Here is a 17,005-nt window from a genome sequence, read left to right on the forward strand (position 1 = left end):
CATATAACAAAAGTGAATCCCTAGGCGCGTCACGTTTGGTTAATAAATATGGTCAATTGGAAATAATCGCTGCCTGCGTTTAATATATACGACAGATTTAACCCTAAATATGTGTTTTGTCCGTTTCAATATAGAATTTAACCCCACATCATGTTTAGGTCCGTTTCACGTCACAAACTTTTAGTTTTTGATTAAATTGTGAAGTAAATTTTATTGACTTGTACTCGCATTATTTTTCGCGATTAAGGTTTTGAATAGTCAGATTATTTTATCAGAATAACATTAGGTGAGACCGTTTCGCTAAAGCAATCTACTAGTACAAAACCAAAATGCATCTAAATTCCTGAAACTGTATAAATTTTTCACGAATTTAAAATATCTCTATAAATATGTACAACGATTTCAAATTTGTATCATGTGTTAACCTGTAAAACAAAGGTGTGGATTGCGAACTCGTTTGGAAATTTAAAATTTATGTATTACCTATTGTGTGAATATAAAAAAACTACTCTAAACTGTACTAAAAAAATAGTTTTTTTCTCTATTTCATGCACTGCAATGTATACCTAAAACGAATTATGAAAATAAATACAGTTTCTTGTCCGCACCTCTCTGGCGGAGAATTGTTTTCCGAACTGGTAGTAGAGTTAGTATTAATAAAATCTAAAATGTGTATCACATTTTACAGGTTCATATAAATCATTTCATTTCATTAACCTGACAGCACTACACATGCAGAAATATAGGTAGTACCAACCACAATACTAATAATACTAAATAAAATTTTCATCCTTTTAAAGAATAAAACGAAATACGAACTGACAATAGCGTTATAATCTTTACCAATGCCTTCACCCTGCTTATCCGAGCAGAAACAATCTTTGTATAGTTTGGAATAGCGATGCGAATGAAAATACAGTGAATGATAATGAATGAATGATTTAGAAAATCTTTTTTAGTATAACGTGCAATATTCTGTTGGAATATGGTAAATAGTAGATAATGTTAAGTAGTTATTCCCTTGGAGAATCAAATAATCATTGTATAAAATTTGATAGCTAGCAAAAGATTATTTAACTGAACTATACTAATATATAAAGCTGAAATTTGTTTGTTTGAACGCGATTATCTTAGGAACTACTAAACGGATTATAAAAAAACGCCACTTATAGAAAAGTACAATACTTCTGAGTACTATAGGGTACTTTTTATCCCAGGAAAATATTTATCGCGGAGTTTTTTTCACGCTGGCGAAACGGCACACAAAAACTAGCGTAAAAAGTGATACAAGTGCCCTCTTTTTTATATATCACTAGCTGACCCGACAGACGTTGTAGAATCTTAAATATGAATTTGCAGCGCGCATTCTGTCAATCGCTGACAGTTATTTCAAACAATTGACAGTTATATAAAATTAACATTTTCGTTAAGTTTTCTTAAATTTTCTAATTTTCCGCCCACTTTTTTGGTTTTTTTCTTTCATAAGAACATTCTCCTGACCATAACAAACACAACAAAAAAAAACAGTGAAATCGGTCCAGCCGTTCACGCGTGATGGCGTGACCATGGGAAATAGGGATTAATTTTTATATACATAGATTTTTAAAACTTTTTCATAATAATCATTTGTTTTCGTTAGCTATCTTCAATCTTAGTGGCAGAAATCAGATTAGAGAGGCACCGCAGTTGTTTGTAAACGAACATATTTCATAAAACACTTACACTTTAAATATAACTTAAGTAAACACAAAAATATTCGTGCCGTATACTTCAACGTAATAAAGTAAATAGAACAGCATTAAATTTATTTTATGAATACTTTACCTGAATACCGAATTCCAAAGCTATGAAACACTACGTAAAAGTAATTGGAAAATATTTTAATGTTCATGGATTCGGGTAGGGTATTTGCGTCCTATAGCGACGATGAATAGCCGTGGGTTAAATACTGTCACACTACTGGATACAGGCCTCTCTACTACTGAGAAGGATTGGGCCTAGGGCGGGTTGGCAGGCTGGCGGGTTTCAAAATTCTTAACAAGAACTTCTGAGGTATGCAGTTTTCCTCACGATATTTTCCTTGACCGTTAAAGGGAGAGCTAGTTCACAAAGAATACACACATAACTAGAAAAGTCAGTGGTGCGTGCACTTGGGGTTTGAACCTGCATAAAATTCATCTCAGCAGTCCGTTCCTTTCCCAACTACGCTATCGCCCGTAGAACCTACGGACTACCGACTCAGGATATGCGATATCCCGCTTTTCGTTAGAGAAAGTTAAATTATAGAAAGAGTGCAAGATCTATTGGTAGATTGATTCAATATAATTGCATTCTGAGTTAAAATTATGTATGATGTATGATGTCTGCACCTGATGATAAGTGGCGTGGGATCCAATAGAATGTCGACTGACGAGAGATCATTACGCTTCGACAGTCGACCCAATTATGCCGGCCTGTTGTAACTGGATATATACAGGCTGATCCCGGAACCCGACTCAGCCACTATGGCGAGTTTTAACGCCTTGTATATACGGTGGTCACTATCCGGGCGGATATTAAATATATCCTACTACCAGCAAAATAACAACAAAATCTCTACTATCTATTCCGACTCAAAAAAAACTCGAAGCAAACGTCAACACGTTTTTAAAGAAATTTTCAAGCACGTACTCACCTAATTAACTTTATCTGAAGCGTACTTTCTTTAAAAAAATATATGCTACCATTTATTCTGTTCACGTATTTCTACGCTAAAAGTATATAAACAGAAAGCTAACACCGTAAGGACACATCTATATGCGAAAGTGGATACCTGTCATGAGCAGAAATTACGTTATGGGGACTACGTAGCGACCGCATTAACGAAGGACGTCCCACACAGGGCCGGACTACGGTTGTTTTGGGAGATAAAAGGTATAGTTTTTATTTTTTAATATAAAAATAAATATTTTGGCAAGACAATAGTGTCATGAATTTAGGAAATCAAAGTCTTGGCTCACGTATGAAAGGTTTGTAAAAAAATACCCAGTATGTTTAAAAAAAATGCGGGAAAATTCAAAATAGAGCCATATAATAGCAATAAGTTTGCTGGATAATTTATCAACTTAATTACGTACCTATTGTACATTTTTTATATTGTGGTGCATTTAGGAAAACGAAGTCTATGAACACGTACTGAAAGCTTTGTAATAAAAAAACAAAGTGTATGTTCAAGAAAATTGCGGGAAAATTCAGAATAGAGCAATATGACAACAAAACAAAAAGTTTGCTAGATAATTTATCAACTTAATTACCAAGTACAAATTGCAATATTGGCTTAAATACATTTTGTAATTAGTATCGCGCCTTTTACCAAACGCTATTATTTTTCCTTTTCCAAGTACATTTTTTATAATTTACAACAGTCTATTAATCTTCGCGACCATTAATCGTCTAATCTATGACGGCAATTGTGCTATTACTAGCTCATAGTCCTACCAATAAAAAAACTATGAATAATTATATAAAATGCGATCCGAATAAATACTCGATAAAAAGTACAAATTCAAATGTTTACAACACATTTATCAACTATAATATTATATTTCAGCAGATATTTATAAAATTATATCTATAATGCATCCATAAATATTATTTGTTTAGCCTCAAATATTCAGAGCAGTGTCATTTTACATCAATTTCTTATCATACAGTACTCACATACTTTGAATTTATAATAAAATACATCTGATTATAATTTTATATTTCGATGTCAAAAATGATACTAAAAATTATATATATTTGAGCCAGAACTCCTCTTAAGAAAATGAAGTCTACATATTTCTTGACACTACATCATTTTACTTTCTTTATTTTTACTAACGCTACTACTATGAATGTATATATATCTCGATACTAAAAGAACATAGCAAAAAAGAAGTTGAATTACAAGGATAAACCTGTAAAAAAAAATTAAAAGCATTTATGTATACATTACGCGGCGATTAAAATAACTCAAAAATAATTAGGCTTCCTACAAAACATCTTAGATCCACCCCTGTTTTAAGTAAATGGCAATTTAAGCCCGCTTGGCCCCTGGACTCAAGTATTTCATGAAAATTATTAATTTAAATTAAGTTAATTTATGTTTTAATAACCGTAAACAATCTAAGGTCAAGTTGATTCGATATTTACTTTTGTATAAGGTATGGAATTACCTGTAACCAGAGATTCGTTAATCGTCGTTTATAATTTATATTGAAAAATATATTTTGTTTATCTAAACCTTCATAGAAATAGATAGTCGAGTTCTTTAAGGAAACGAACGTGCTGTTAAATGGTAGAACTTATTTATACTTTTCTTCTGATCTCTTAGAGACAGCATATTTCATTTTCATTAATATATACGAATTACGATACAAGCCTATCTTAATGTGGGAATCATGGTATATATGATAAAAACTTTGAAAATGTTTAACTAATTAAAATTAGAAGCTGTGTTAAGTGCTATATTAATATAATAAATTCAGTTAAAGCAACTGTCAAAACTTGGTTAACAAATTGAAGTGACTGTGAATCTGACATTCACTGATCGTTCGGAAACGAAATACATTCGGCGAGTATTGCTTTTTAAACAATGGTGGTCAATCAAAATTATAAAGAAACAATTTTGATTTACAGAAAGAGTAACAGCTCCACTAATGTATAAAACATTGTAGACGTCCATTTGAATTACAATAAGACATATCTGAGCGTGTTTATTGTTCCAGGTAGCCACCATTGTTCGAAGACGTAAACATTCTTGCTGAAAATGCAGGTCATCGCATGAGTAATGTAAATACGTCAAATATTATTTATAAGTTGGGCCATCACTGCGCCAAATATTTGATCAATCGATAGCTTTGGACTGCGGTCAAGGGAGGTTGCTTTTTTATAGCAGAAGGAAGATTTCAGAACGCGGAGGAGATGTTACTATTGCGTATCGGACGTGAGATTTTTGTATCCTAAAAATACCCTTTCTTCCATGAATCCCTACTTTTTTTTAAGGGCAGTATGGCATCCATGATAAATGTTATGGTTTATGGACAGGAGACCAATATTTGTCAGCTGATCATTAACAAATTTTCCGGCACGTGTCACAAAAAATATAACAATTGTCCCGGAAATCTTTTGGAGAGGCGAAGGACGGAACATAGGTTTAACAGTGGACTTCCAAAATATAATCAAGATAATGATAATGTTACAAAAAGGTAGATGGAGGAGCAGAAGAAATTTATTGTAAAATATTATGAACATTCAGACTGGTAGGATTGTGGATTGTAATCAATGAGGAATAGAGAATCGTTGATCAATCATATGTCGCCGATTATACTAGCTATCATTGCATGTAGACTTTCTGATAAGAAGACAAAACCTGGTTAGACACTACAGCAGTGAAGTACCACACTAAAAGAGACCATTCATACTCATATATAGTTTAAGGTTGGACAGACGCCTTAATAACAGTCACATGAATACGCTGGATGCACGCCACTTTAAACAGGTCTATCTAGAAATATTTAAGAGAAGCCTATGTTCAGCAGTAGCTTCATATGGTTACTGATATTACATTATAGGACCTATCTATATTATCTCCTAATCTGCGAAATTAACTCAGGATCCCCAAGTCTAGAAGCCAAGGCTGCATGTGAAGAATGAAAACGATTATATTAAATGCTCTCACAAAAACTATTGTCTTCCTAATATTGTAATAATAAACAATGATGGTAAAGATCATGAACACCATTTTCCACAAACTGAATCTATACAGTTAATATTCAGATACTTTTTATGAATGTAAATATTTTTTTATAAAAGAAATCATAAGTTTGTTTACGTTTCAAAAGCGATGACCTCGTTACACCAATTCTATAGAAATAGATAAACTATTTATAAATTTCTCAAAATAATCTTCATCTTAATGTTTCCATTCTGTGCGAGCGACGTGTTTACAAGACTAGACCATTTTTATATGAACTAAAACTATTTTTCAATGCTTTCAATGATCATACGCACAACGGGGTGAAGTCTCGTTACCCGACGGCTAATAATGCCGATCAGCTCAAAAGCAGTATCTCAAAAAACAAATCTTGATTTTTTTGTCGTCAGATAGCTTAAAGAAATATTCATCCAATGAACTTACCTAAATACGGTATCTTGTTTAGAACATTTTAAAAAAAAAAACCTTAAAAGAGTTTCTCTATCTCAGTTTTACATACAAAACTATATTTACAAAACTTCGATTATCTCGAAATAATCCGCTTTTGCGCTTAGCACGGCAGAATAATGGATATTATATTCAATGTAGTAAATTGGGTACGAATAAAGGAGTAAGGAATGTTCTTTGCATGTGCTTTTGAAAAAATATAACGTCGATAATCTGAATTGCTCTTTTTAGTTTTCCGTAGCACAAAACGTAGCCTTATATGATTACTTTTGTGTGTCTGTGTCGATCTCTGTCTGCCAAGACTCTTTTTCTCATGAAGGTGTAAATCTATCAAGTTTAAATTTATATCAAACACTCAGGACTAGAGTTTTTTTCATCTGTAAAAAAATCAAACTTGTAAGCCAATGAGATCAAAAATGCGTATTAAAGGATATTTTAAGGTTAATTCAAAACATTTAAATACATTAATAAATCTATTTATACTTAATTATTATTTTTCAATAATTATAGCTCACAAGTGTTGTCCACGCCCGCATAATATGCCTTTTCGGTTATAAAAGTCCTTAAAACAGGGTAAGTTGCCAGCGACATGTATTAAAAAAAAAAAAAAAAAAAAAACAATTAAAAACTTCCATTATTTCCTATGTGAACAAATTACCGGGATAAAAAGTACTCTGTGTTAATCAATGACATGGTCTACCCGAGTGCCAAAAATCATCCAAATCCGTTTAGTTTCTTTTACGTTAAATTTTAACAAACATACAAACATTTTCACAAACTTTCACGTTAATATGAGTAAATTAAATTTTATTCATGTAACAAATCTAAATTCAATATATTTCTCTTTGTTCCCGCGCTTAGTTAAATCTTTATGTGCTACGTATATGAATAGTTGATGCTATTCATATATTTATAATAAAATTATTTTCAAGCAATTTAAAAAATATAAATAAAATAAATAATATGATTTCAAATATTCATAAAGATATGAGAGCTAATGGTCGCTATAAGTACGCTTAAGAATGGGCGAAGCGAATATGATTAAGAAGGAATGCTCGCTGGGTTCACGTTAGCAATGCAGAATAATTAATTTACGAGTGAATATCTTTTTCTGCCACCAAGCAGCAGTGTGTAGTCAGTGTTGTGTTCCGGTTTGAAGGATGTTGTAGACAGTGTAACTACTGGACATAATAAGACTTAACATCTCATATCTCAGGATGGTGAGCGCAATGGAATGCCAAACAATATTTTGTAATTAAAGGTGTTGGAATGGTGTTTCTACTGTTTTGTCATTCAAAGCAAAAAAAATATGTATGATTTCTTGGAATTGGGATATTTTTTATTTACTTAATGAAAGTCTTGTATACGCGAGTCATTGTTGGTAGATATCACTGCAATAGCTTCTTGTCACCAAACAGCATCATTAAGCTACCCATGTGTTTCCTCTTAAGGGACAATGCGACCAATGTAACATGTATAAGAAAATAAAAAACGTGCTATGGGGGCCCCACCTTCGCTTTTCTTATTACTTACATTTTATTGCATTCAGATTCAACCTAACATACAAGTGAATGTGAGCAGATTAATATAAAAGCCTGCTGCTTGGGCTCTCTACCCGCTCTATTAAAATTGGTGTTTCGGGGCAATTTCATGTGTCGAAATACTTCAGTTAACGAGTCGGCGGCGTTTAATTTTCGACCATCGAAACTGAATATATATTTTTTATTATAATTTCGCTACATTTAATTCTTTTTTAAAATAATAGAACAAGGATCTAGAATAAACATTCAATTTCCTTAAATTAAAGTATTGCTATTGAATGTATGTTATTAATACAAATGATATTAATTTACAATCAAAATTTATGAGCAACGGCGAACGGCAAAAACTAAGTTTCGTACATTAAGTCAAAAATAAAACATCTAACTGCTTCTTAGAACATAATTCTAATTATGGTTGCAATGACAATCTACTGATAGTTATGCAATTGCGATTCGAATAGAAATTGAACTGATAACCGCAGACGTCAGGAAACCGAGAGGCTTGTTCGAATTGGCGCCAATTAATTCATATTCGGAAAATAATCAACAAACCATTTAAAATCCTAGTATATTTATGAAGATGTTCTTTAAACAAAGAAACTCTTATAGACAATAATCAGGTGTTCCCTCTGGAACATACAATGAATATGAAAATAACCGACATTATGAAAATTCGACGAGCACAAAACCAAACCTGTATAATGACAACCTTGAGAGTCGTAGAGATTGGTCAAATTCTGTTTCTAATAATACTTAACAGTAGATACCACAGTAATACCAAATATTAGGGTAAGATTACACACGAAAATAGCGCGTAGTCTCTTGACGGTGAAAATATTAAAATACTGAGACTCCATGGTTGGCATCTTTAGATATTGTTGGACATTACCCACGAGGTTACACGATCCAAATTCACAGAACACATCACGATTCTAGAATTTATAAAAATATAAACAACCTCAGATCAAACTAAATAAAACATTGTCGGATAAAAATTGCGTCCCGTCCCTAATTCTTGCTTAATGAAGATGAATCCGCCGCCGCGGCGAGATAAACTGGAAAAAATATCCACCCGAGCGAGATTAGAAGGTTGGTGACACTTTAGGTGGAGGCTTGACATATCGCGTTTTCAAAAAGGCAAACATCGGGATTGAAACGAATCTTGTGTGAAAAAAGTCAAATTACCTAAAAAGCTAGGGTGTAGGTATTAAAACCTACAATAATGATAAGCAGAAGATATTTTTGTTTACTCGCATATACCTAGAGTATCAATTTAAGATGACAGGCGTCACATCTTAAGTTCTGGTGTACTTCGCCTACCGACTTGTTCATTTTATAGCTAGATTGCTAGGCACTCCAAACGCGATGAAAATGTTCGCATTATTGACCAAATTCTGAATCAAAATGTAACTTATTTCTTCTAGAATAAAATATACTTTATAAAACCGAAGCCGCAAGCATAAGCATTATATAATTGTTGATTAAACTCTATGCAAACCAACAATAGAACCATCGTTCAAGAGTGACGTAACAATTAATAACAAGGCTGATTGTTGACTGCACAGAAATCTGAACTAATGAAACAAAGCTTGGTTTGAATTAAGCCAATTATGTCTGATTACGTTCCAGTGAAAATGTAATATTAGTGGCGTTTTTAACCTCTAGTTAAATTAGAAATGAAATAAATATCAAATGAGATTAAAATTCCTTTTAAAGTATTACGTGAGGGTTTTTTTTAAAGACGGAATGTTAATTTCTTCTTCAAATGGTACAGACTATACTAATAATGAGAAGGTTTCTACGTTCTGCGTGGCAATTCCCGCGCAATCGAATTAATAGCTCAGATTTGAATGGAATTTAAGTTGGGCTATTCTAACGATCGTGTGCACATTTCTAATCCATTTGTTACTCGAATTACTTCGACTGGTAGACAACCTTTGAACGTAAAAATTCATGACCATATCAAACGTGAAACTAACATATTGTCTAATCATGGTACGTGCTTTTTCGAAGTTTCAGTATAGTGGAAAGTTGATGCGTATTTTGCAATAGGTATAAATTGCTTTTTTGATTCCGCTTCCACAGTATAATATACAAAGTATAGTCTAAATTCCCGTAACCCACAGGGTGCCATTACTACAATTCTCGATAATTAAAAATAATTTATCAATTAATCAAAAATCTACTGGTAATGATTAACGCATTACATGTGTTATAACAATATGAAATATATTCTATACAATATTTCTCGTATTATTTTAAACATATAAGGATATTTTATTATTGATTGAAAATTATCACATGCGATAAATCTCGTCAATCAACATAAACATTACCATAAGGTAATAGTAATTTTGCCATATCCGAATAAAAAAGAAGTCGAAATTATTTGCCCTTGGAGACCCCTAACTCGTGTACTAACACGCGCACAACTAACTATAAGCCGAAAAAGCAATACTTGTACATTATTTTAATACACTAACTGAAGCGAAACGACTGGCCAACTTTGCCGAACTTCTTTCTTGTGTTAGCTTTGTAAGTTCTTTTTGATAAATGAGACAGAATAAAAGCCAAAACTAAGTTTGCACACGAATTCGCTTCGAAGGCGCCGGCCAATTGTGGTATTTAAAAGTTTTTTATATGTAACTCGACTAAATAGAAATAGTTATGTGCCTTCTGCTATTGCTAGATATACGCACACTCAAGCTTTTTATTCCCGAAGGGGTAGGCAAAGACGCAACCGGAACTTTTCGCCGTGCGTATCCCGTCCCATGATATGATAGGGGGCGAGCCTATCGCCATATCGAGGCCAAATTCCAGACACCGGGCTGATGCTTGGTAAAAAAACAAAAATATCACTTTGCCCGAACTGGGAATCGAATTTGAGACTTTAGCACTGCAGTCGTACCGTAATACAACTACGCCACCGAGGCAAAACAAGGAAAAAAGAAATAATCAAAAACTTTTCTTTATATGAATAATTCAAGAAACAGTTGTATGAAGACTTTAAAATTACGACTTAACGACTACCTATCAAAAATTACGTTCAAAGATAAACAAAACTATGGATAAGACTGTCATTAAACCAATGGAAATTTTCACTTTCTCCTAATACTCTGAATATCTCATTGGCTAACTACACGAAACGTAACAACGATAACTTAGTCAAAAGCATCCCCATCAATATTGTTGAACACAAAAAATACAAACTTAACGGGAAAACGTATTGTTACAGCCACAGAACACCACCTTATAAAGGACGGGTACGCAATTTAGATACAAATAAAATATCACAGGGAAACGATGCAAGCACTACACAATGAAAATCTATTGGGATCTCCAAATACAATAAAACACACTCACACCTAAATATCTTCCCGCGCTGGGATTTTCTATTCACAATGTATACAAATACTAGTTTTAGAGATTGGTTTAGAATGTTCATGTGAATTTTATCCCACTACGTATAAAACAGTTAATGTTAAATGCACTCTTTTGTTTACAATTTATTTGGGAGCTTGACTTGTGAATTCGATCGCCTTATTTTATTTTATTTATTTTATTAGCACTTCATATACAAATGTATACAGGCGGACTTAATGCCATAGGCATTCGAAGATTAGCGTCTACTCAGATAACTAGTGGTAGGTCTGTCATATGTAAGAGTCCGCCTGGTACCACCGCAATGTCTATTTCTGCCGCCAAGCAACAGTGTGTAGTCACTGTTGTGTTCTGGTTTGAAGCACATTTTAGCCAGTGTAACGATATGCCACGGATTAGATGTTGGATATAACGAATATAAGAAATGCTGGGCTAGGACAAACATTTCTATAGGCATATTAAAAATCATTAAATAATTAAATTAAAAGCGAATAAATCAGTTGTCAGGCTGTTGATTATTTCATTGGAACTTTGAGTTTTATAGATATTTGAAATCAACATATTTTTCTCCATTTTTAAACGAAGTCTCAATTTTTTTTAAAATATGGCGCCCAATTGTACCCTACCGTTGATTAAATAATAGAGCTATTGGGCTTTTCAATTCCTAATACTATCCTTCTAGTAATCCATCCAAGATTCCTTTGTTTTTGTATGTGTGTATGGTGGGTGAATATCACTTTTATAATCTACTGGTACGTTTACCAGTCTAGGCCATAAAACCGTACCAAACCATAAAAAAATATTTTTACTAAATGGTCCGTTTAAATATGTGTTGGATTGCAAAATTATACAACAAAACCGAATTCGATGTTCAAGTAAACGATTTCCAAGCAAATTGCTACTCCAGTAATTACGGCTTATAAAAAGGTCCCTTTTGTAAGGCCCTGGACGTGATGTTACAACAATAAAAGGGTCGTAACCTACCTTTTTGGTAGGCAATTTGTATGTAGACCGTAATCAGAGAGCCCGGAAGATGGTAAAAAAATATTAGATTTTCAAAATATATTTTTTGAAAATTAAACCACTATTTGCAAACAGGCTTTCATTTGGGACCAGAAAAGAAATCAGTTTTCAATTTCTCGGAAAATAAATTGCTCTTAAAAGCAATAAGTCCAACCAGCATCTCTCGGAACCTAAGGTAATCTTAAACGCAGTTACCAAAACATTGTGGAGAAATTATGTTCAACATGCAACCGTAAAAAAATGGGACCTTTATTCGAACTATGAGGTGACTCATCAGACCGATTAACTCCGGAGTTGTTCAATTCTAGTACCTAATGAAATTTGTATATGGTATGAAATAAACAAAATTTATTTTGAAGAACCTAGTAAAATAAATTAAAATTAAATCTCCCGGGAAAACATTTCTACATACATTTTCCTTTATAGTTATAGAAAAAAACCCACACTCGTGACACAGCGTGAATGTATTTATTTTCCTTCACCGTAACATGCAAAGGTCAAAAGTTAATTGAAAAATATGATAATATTCCCACCGCGAATTAAATTTATGTAATCATGGCCCGAGCGCCTTGAGACATGTTATATTACAAAGAAAACATATACACCGTATATTTACTATATATTTATACTAAACAATATCTAACGCTTTGAAGTATGTAAATATTTGAGAACGGAGGACATAAAACTATGTTTTATATAGAAAACACTTTATATTATAAGGATGTAACGGTATTTGCAAGATGACAAAACTCCTATTTCATAAACAAATACACGGTATATTGACGTATTGTGTTCGTTAACACTTTGATGCTTATATATTGGCAGTATAATCTAAGAATAGACTATAGGTTAACGTTTAGTTAATTACAGGCATGTTATAACAATAAAAAATATAAATTTATTGCTGTATATTGTGCTTTTGGAATTCAAAAAGCTGTTATCAAAAACTCGGCACACACGGCAAACGCATTGATATAAAAATCGATTCAACCATAGAAATTAATTTAAAATCAATTATATTGCTATGAAATGCTCACCTGTTAAATGCGCGCAAAGAAAATATAACTAAATATATGACAAAATTAAGAACACTTATAAAGTAATTTTTTGTCCACGGACGTAGGAAAATATAAGTTTCTACACCTATTTAATACCCATGTTGGAAAAATTTACCACTAATTATCCACTTTTATATATAAAAAACAACCCTTTTTCAAAATTAATTAAATGTACACCTCAAACTTACTTTCTAAAGTATTAATTAAACGTAACTTACCAATTATAAACAATCGCCAAAATTAAATTAAAATCCGTAAAACGAAACGAAAACAACCGAACACTTACTTTTAAACTTTTAAACAAACCTTTTTCACCTAGATACACAATTCACACGATACTGACCGTTCGGCCGCCCGCACGATTCAAATTAGTTCGAAATTGGATTTGCGCGGCAAAGCGTCCTCGGGCGAGCGTACGAAGCCGTCTTTCAGTTGAACTGAAGGGCGGCGAGTCTCAATGGACGACGCCGCGGCACGCTCATGCGCGCTACCATATTTCTAACGGACTTTCAGCTTTTTCACAGTTTAGCTAGAAAATGTATTTTCGGGCTTAAGTGCACTCGCCGCCTGGGGGTTTGTTCTAAAAGCTGAGAAAATTCTATGTACTCTCGCAAGGTTGGTGCGATGTAATGAAGAAAGCAGTTCTTCATGACCTTAGGCGTTATTGCCGATCTTAAAAGCACACCTTATTTACTGAGAGAATATATCACAAACTAACATTTTAATTAATAGAATATATTATAATCTACATATTTACCGAGTAATTTACTTTTAAGTTGCTCTGTCTTGCTGTTATATTTTTCACGACCAATGCTGGAATAAAATTATATATTGATGTCTTTAATTCTATTATTACGAAGTGGCTATGTTTATAAGCTGGAAGTAAAGTCTATATATCCCTAGGAGTATCCTGACTCGCACCTGAAGTCTTTCAAACTTTCTTTACTATTACTTATTGACGAGTTTTGCTCGCGGCTTCACCCGCTACAAATATTTCTAAAACACTGTAAGACGCATTGGCAAAAGGTGTAATTTTTCAATAGGTAACCCGAGGCAAGAACATGCTTTAGTTAACATATCGCGGCCAATTTGACAGAAAAAAACTAAGACAAATGTAAATAAACCTAAAAGGGAAGCCGGTAGGAATCGGGTTGCATGAACGCTTCGCCACGGGTATGACGCCAGTGTCATTTATTAAAATAATCAAATAAAAAAATTGCATTATTAAATGGGAGCAAATTACCGGGATAAAAACCTTTTGTATCAATTAAGGACATGATCTACCCGTGTGTCAAATTTCATCCAAATCTGTTCAGTTGTTTCTACGTTTACTTCTTAACAATCATATATTATTATTTTAGTGAGATTTATTTTATTAATTTAACAAATCCAAATATATTTCTTTTTATTCACGAATTCAATATCAATTTTTTTATATTCTATGCGTACATGATATCACTCATCTATTTATAATAAAAATATTTTGAAGCAATTTTACTAATATTCATAAAGTCAAAAGAGCTAATGAGCTAATAACAAACATACAAATATCCAAACAATTAGTAAGATTATGTACGTGTATTGGTTGCGGCTTTGCAAGCGTGAAAGCCTTTCTCATTACGAAAGTCCTTAAAATACTATTCATAGCGCCACATGGTCGTCAACAGCGTCATCTACTTACAAAGAACTGAAAAAAAAAAACATTCAAATAACGAGTGTAATGTTCGGCAGAAAATTCAGACTTAGAAATCTAAGAAAGGAATCTTTAAAATCTTTAAAACCTCAACAACTTCAGTGAATAAATTTTAAACAAGTATTAAAATAATAGGCAATCACTGACCTTTTGAACGAACACTGATTTAAACAAGCGAGCAGAACAATAGCTCGAAACATTGCGGTATTCATTAACAATACATTTATTTACTCCTAACATAGTTTTGACCACGATTGTCAAAAGGCCGCACGCGTAATTTGCTAATTGGTAAATTTGTATGTTTAGGTTTTCATGGGCACAATGTACAGTCAATCAAATGTACAATTGTAGAGTCAGTCACAAAAATTAAATAAATTTAAAACTTCGGGGAACCATATTTTCGGCATGTGTGCAATCCCATGATGTGATAGGCAGCGAACCTATAATCATATTGAGCACACATTGTAGAGTCCGGGCTGATTCTGTGATGGGTGGCAAAGAGTATGGCTGGTGCACCCCTATCACTTCGGAGAAGAAGTATTGATTTGATGTCTGTGTGTTTTTATAGAATTTCACATCTTGTGTGTATACTTTTGTGTCTTTACCAAAAAATTTTTTCGTTATTGAAAACTACGGATTTTAACTAGACTTGCAATATTCGTTCATAGTCCTAATATCGGATATGCTGCCCTCTTTTGACCGAAAAACCGAATATTCGACAAAAGTATTTAGCCGGACGGTGGCAGAAGAAAGTGACGAGAAACTTCGAACTTGTTGTTCAAACCAAATGAGTAAACTAGTGCCTTAAAATGCAGAAACTGTCAACACGTAATTTGCCACTTCTAAATTTGAAATACGTTACGTAATTTAGTATTAATGATTTTTTGCATTTTTTTTTTTTTTATATAAGTAATACGGCAATTGATTATATTTGAGTATTTTAATGATTACAAAGATAATATATTATTAAAAAATGAATAAACGGCGATAGCCTATTTGGAAGTGGAACGGACTGCCGAAACGAATGTCCGCAAGTTCAAAACCTCTATCTTTTCTAAAGTGATGTTGTGTTTATTCTTTGTGAATTAGCGCTTGCTATAATGCTGAAGGAAAACATCGGGAGGAAACTTGCATACCTGAGAATTTGTGTATAAGAAGTATGAAGGAATGTGAAGTCTGACAATCCGCACTAAACCAGGTCGTGAGACCAAAGGCAAATGCAAGTGCCCAGCAGTGGGACAGTATATAATACTGATATTATTTTTATATTATGTAAAAAATTATCTATCTCTTTATTTTATCATTTCTCTGGCTACAATATAACGTTCGATATGCGGGGCCGATTAGTACTTAGATATTCGGTATTCGGATTTAAACACCTGAATATTCGTTCCAAGGTAAGATTTAAGTACATTATCGATTACAAAAAAAGAACAAATCTTTCAAATAAGAGGTAACATAAATTTCAGAATATATTCGACTATTTTTGTGTCTGACTGTACGTATTCATGTTGAAATGTTTGTTTGTTACTAATCTTATGGTACTTTAGAATTTTAGTATGTTTGGGGCAGCATATCGCTTTGTCTTCTAAAAGCATACCTTATTAATATTAAATGACGCGCAAACATGGTCGCGTAGCGTAGCGGGCGAGTGAATGAAACAAATAACCTTTCGATCATTTTGGTTGCCCTGCGCCGCCTTGACACCAAATTTGATGTTATTATACTTACTGAGTGTTGGCTAGACAATAATACAGTTATAGGCAATATTCCAGGTTACTCCTCATCTTATTCACAGCGCAACTGGAACCAAAATGGAGGGGTCGTTGCATATATTAACGATAAATGGAATGCTTGTGTTTCTGAACCTTACCTAGACGAAGCGTGTTGTTTACTCATTGATATACCAAAACACGCAACAATTTTAGGTATATACCGCTCTCCGTCATTCAAAAACACTTATAATTTCATTCATTCTCTTGACACTATTCTGGAAGACCTTAAAGGTAAACCCAACTTTATTATAGCTGGTGACATTAACATCGACATTCTATCTAATGACGCTAAAAAGCTTGACCCTTCTGAATATCTTTGTATGACTGCTGGTCATGGCTTCGTTCCAGCT

The sequence above is a fragment of the Manduca sexta genome, chromosome 12, assembly GCF_014839805.1.
Source record: "Manduca sexta isolate Smith_Timp_Sample1 chromosome 12, JHU_Msex_v1.0, whole genome shotgun sequence".
NCBI classification, from domain to species: Eukaryota; Metazoa; Arthropoda; class Insecta; order Lepidoptera; family Sphingidae; genus Manduca; species Manduca sexta.